This window comes from Gobio gobio (assembly GCF_949357685.1).
Source record: "Gobio gobio genome assembly, chromosome: 4".
NCBI classification, from domain to species: domain Eukaryota; kingdom Metazoa; phylum Chordata; class Actinopteri; order Cypriniformes; family Gobionidae; genus Gobio; species Gobio gobio.
Window position 1 is genome coordinate 3,705,948 of NC_137100.1, and position 4,930 is coordinate 3,710,877.

The following is a 4,930-nucleotide window of genomic DNA, read 5'->3' on the forward strand; positions in this document are numbered from 1 at the left end:
CACACTCGTGCGGAGACACACACACACTCGCGCGGGGAGACACACGCACACACACACACACTCGCGCGGGGAGACACACGCACGCACGCACACACACACACACACACACTTGCACGGAGACACACAGACACACACACTAACACTCGCGCGGACACACAAGCGCGCGGACACACTCTCACGCGCGCGGACACTCTCACTCGCGCGGACACCCACATGCGCGGACGCGGACACACTCTCACTCGCGCGGACACACTCTCACTCGCGCGGACACACTCTCACTCGCGCGGACGAGTGTACGATCACACCAGTGTGATTAGTCTTGGCCAGTCCCTGAAGTGTACGATCACACCAGTGTGATTAGTCTTGGCCAGTCCCTGAAGTGTACGATCACACCAGTGTGATTAGTCTTGGCCAGTCCCTGAAGTGTACGATCACACCGGTGTGATTAGTCTTGGCCAGTCCCTGAAGTGTACGATCACACCAGTGTGATTAGTCTTTGTAAAATACACACTGATGTCTATGGAAGCGGCAATAATAATCCTTTTAAGTTTTATTCATATCAGATACACATTGGGCCCTATTTTAACGATCTGAAACGCAAGTTTCAAAACGCGAAGCGCAAGTAACTTTGTGGGCGGGTCTCGGCGCTGTTGCTATTTTCCCGGCGGGATAAATGGCTCTTGCGCCCGGCGCAAATCTAAAATGGGTTGGTCTGAAGTAGCTTCATTATTCATAGGTGTGGTTTGGGCGTAACGTGAATAAACCAATCCGAGCGTCATCCAACATTCCCTGTAAAAGCAGGTGCGCAAGTTCCATTATGGATTGCTATTATTATGGCGTATTTACCAGGCGCACGCCAGGAGCGGTTCACAGCCGAGGAGACTGATGTTCTTGTAAGAGCAGTGAAAGACAGAGAAGTGAAGTTGTAATGTTGTACATTATGGTAAAGGTGATTTCACAGTCTTTTTTTTTTTTTTCAGTCTTTCAGTTTTTTCAGTTTTTCAGTCGATTTTTTTTCCTGGTTCTTGACGGACAAACCAATTTGTCAGATGTCCTTATATACATATATGTCTTGCCACTATTGGGCAAACAGGTCTTATCCTTATTACAATTAGCCTGAATCATTTGTAAGCTAGATTTATGCCTATTTTTTCACATCTTCGTGGCACACCACAATGATTTCCGTCATGTCATGTGTTAATATTTTTTTAGTGTAACAATTTATGATTTGCAAAAATAACTGTTGCATCTGTGTAGGTTACATGAGCAAAGTGTATGCGCGTTGTGCACGCTATACATTATGGTCAAGCATGCGCCCTTAAAATAGCATAATGAACAACGCGCAACGCGCCACTGACTTTAGACTAGTTTTTTTCTGGTCAGTGGCGCAATTGTTTAATGGAACAGCAAAATAGCACCAGGGATTGTTTGCGCCGGAACACGCCTCCTTTTTTGCGCTGAACCGCCCAGGGAGCGCAAGTTCATTCACTAGTTTAGCGACGTGCTTCTGTGGAGGGAAAAGCGCGCTTTGCGCGGGTGCAAAATAGGAATGACACATGCGTCGGTGTACAAAGTCAATTGCGCTGGGTGCAAGATAGGGCCCATTGTGTAAGTAACTTTAAAGTTTACTCTATTCTTCTCCCAGTTCACCGGCTACTTAATTTAATGTATTTCGGGAGAAGTGGATGAATTTGCATGTTTTAAATCCAATAGATCCGATTCTCTGAACTGCAGCACAAACTAAAATGGCGGCGCCCATCGCGCATACAGCCCAACTAAAGCAATCAGTGTTTAAACAACAAAACACATCCACTTGCCCGTATTTGACAATCGGAATATCAGATAATTAATGCTATAGTTAACAAACTTGTGAATATGTTTAATAAAAAAGGAAAAATGAAATAAAAGCAGATCATCATTCACACAGCGCTATTGTGACTGCATTGTGTCATGTGACAAGCAATAACGCGTCACCATGGAAACAGTAAAGTGATACGTTCAAAATAGCAGTCGCATTGAAAAACTCACGCTGGGGGGTCAACCAAAATATTTTAAACTTACATGTGAAAGGGTTAAGTGTGTGTTCACGAGATTCACAGGTTGCCCAGGGCTAATAGTATGTAAAGACTGATGATGTTTTATTGTTGAGTAACATTGAAGTTAGATTAATGCTGTAATAATGAAATCATCTATAAATCAGGCTGCTACAAATCAGAAACTGACAGCAGAGCAAGACTCGTGAAACACTCCCTGCAGCTACTATAGGTAGGACAGTTTCAGATTATATCACATCTTACAGAATCATTCAGATTTTTTTTTATTAATTATTTATTTTTATGTCTTTGTTATGATCCACAGACGACAGGCAGGATTCATCAGCATATGCACATAACATCATAAAAAGAAAGTTTAGCTTTTGTGTGATTTGAAGTAGTTATAAGTTAATATTGCATGCTGAGTAATTAAATTTTAATGGTGTTTTAATGCTAAAATCACATGCTTTGATTATCTACAGTGAAAGTGATATGTTATTTGTAATGCTCTTATTTATTTCAGTATTTATTGGCATTAATATATAGTTAATATATTCAACACAGCACAAGAGTGAAAGTCAGATTTGAATAGCAGTGAAATGAACTGATTTGTTGTCAGCTTTTTTGTATTTAAATAAATGCAAAGCGAGTGAAAACCCTGATAAAGGCTGAGCGTGTTGTGACGGCATTGTGAAATTATTTTTTAAAGGGTAACTGATTTAGCATTAAGCTTTGTATCAGTAGAAACCCGGTACTATATTCAAATTATGGCACTTTCCCCCCTCATATCCCCTGAGACGAGAGAATTATCAATTTTATTTCTGGAAAAAAATCCTCAGATGACGCAAATATCGTAATTTTGCACTGAGCAAAGTGAGTGTTTCAACTTTTCAATGAATTCCTATGAAAGTTTCGCTTCCATATGCGATCTGAAAACGCACCAGACTGGACACGCCCCGAGAATGACTGACAGCCGCGCTTACCTCAGCTCTTCGCTCTCGTGATGAATGAAATTTGACTGCGTCTGTGACGTGACTTTCGTTCGGCTCACTCACACGTTATTGAAAAGACACGTTCAGTTTTAATTGTAGTGTCTATTCTCCAACTGAACACATTTATTTTATTACTATGAAGATCAAGACGACTGTGGGGGCGGTGCCGCGGTGGGCAAGTGATAACCAATAGAGACAGAGCGGCACGCGTCATAATCTGAAGACCACGCCCACCGGGGGGGGAAACAATCAAACCGTCTCCATTAACTTTGCATTGCGTGAAGCGGCCTTTTTGTCATTTCGGACTTATAACAAACAACTGAACAATGTATAAAAGCTGATATGTGACAAGGTGTACAGCAAACAAGCTAAACAAAACCCAGAAGCAAAAACCCAGACGTTTTTATAAGCTGTTGACCCAAAAAACGAGCGTTTAAGTACAAAAAAGTGGATTCAATGCAGGGGCACCGGACCCAGACAAGACCTGGACGGGCCTGGGAGTGTGGGCGGACCTGGACCCTGTGGCGTGGGCGGACCTGGACCCTGTGGCGTGGGCGGATCTGGACCCTGTGGCGTCGGCGGACCTGGACCCTGTGGCGTGGGCGGACCTGGACCCTGTGGCGTGGGCGGACCTGGACCCTGTGGCGTCGGCGGACCTGGACCCTGTGGCGTCGGAGGACCTGGACCCTGTGGCGTGGGCGGACCTGGACCCTGTGGCGTGGGCGGACCTGGACCCTGTGGCGTCGGCGGACCTGGACCCTGTGACGTCGGAGGACCTGGACCCTGTGGCGTGGGCGGACCTGGACCCTGTGGCGTGGGCGGACCTGGACCCTGTGGCGTGGGCGGACCTGGACCCTGTGGCGTCGGAGGACCTGGACCCTGTGGCGTGGGCGGACCTGGACCCTGTGGCGTGGGCGGACCTGGACCCTGTGGCGTGGGCGGACCTGGACCCTGTGACGTGGGCGGACCTGGACCCTGTGGCGTCGGCGGACCTGGACCCTGTGGCGTGGGCGGACCTGGACCCTGTGGCGTCGGCGGACCTGGACCCTGTGACGTGGGCGGACCTGGACCCTGTGGCGTGGGCGGACCTGGACCCTGTGGCGTGGGCGGACCTGGACCCTGTGGCGTGGGCGGACCTGGACCCTGTGGCGTGGGCCGACCTGGACCCTGTGGCGTGGGCGGACCTGGACCCTGTGGCGTGGGCGGATCTGGACCCTGTGGCGTGGGCGGACCTGGACCCTGTGGTGTCGGAGGACCTGGACCCTGTGGCGTCGGCGGATCTGGACCCTGTGGCGTCGGCGGACCTGGACCCTGTGGCGTCGGAGGACCTGGACCCTGTGGCGTCGGCGGACCTGGACCCTGTGGCGTCGGAGGACCTGGACCCTGTGGCGTCGGCGGACCTGGACCCTGTGACGTGGGCGGACCTGGACACTGTGGCGTCGGCGGACCTGGACCCTGTGGCGTCGGCGGACCTGGACCCTGTGGCGTCGGCGGACCTGGACCCTGTGGCGTCGGAGGACCTGGACCCTGTGGCGTCGGCGGACCTGGACCCTGTGACGTGGGCGGACCTGGACACTGTGGCGTAGGCGGACCTGGACCCTGTGGCGTCGGAGGACCTGGACCCTCAGGCGTGGGCGGACCTGGACACTGTGGCGTCGGCGGACCTGGACCCTGTGGCGTCGGAGGACCTGGACCCTGTGGCGTCGGCGGACCTGGACCCTGTGACGTGGGCGGACCTGGACACTGTGGCGTCGGCGGACCTGGACACTGTGGCGTCGGCGGACCTGGACCCTGTGGCGTCGGCGGACCTGGACCCTGTGGCGTCGGAGGACCTGGACCCTGTGGCGTCGGAGGACCTGGACCCTCAGGCGTGGGAGGACCTGGACCCTCAGGCGTGGGAGGACC

The 4,930-nt window shown here is 51.0% G+C and overlaps 1 protein-coding gene across 1 annotated transcript in view; it reads left to right on the forward strand.

Moving 5' to 3' along the window:
- The window catches only part of hsf5 (heat shock transcription factor family member 5), a gene marked incomplete at both ends in the record, with an annotated part of 24,387 nt that overhangs the window by 13,477 nt on the left and 5,980 nt on the right, over positions 1 to 4,930 (forward strand). The gene's annotated exons all lie outside the window — the stretch shown is intronic.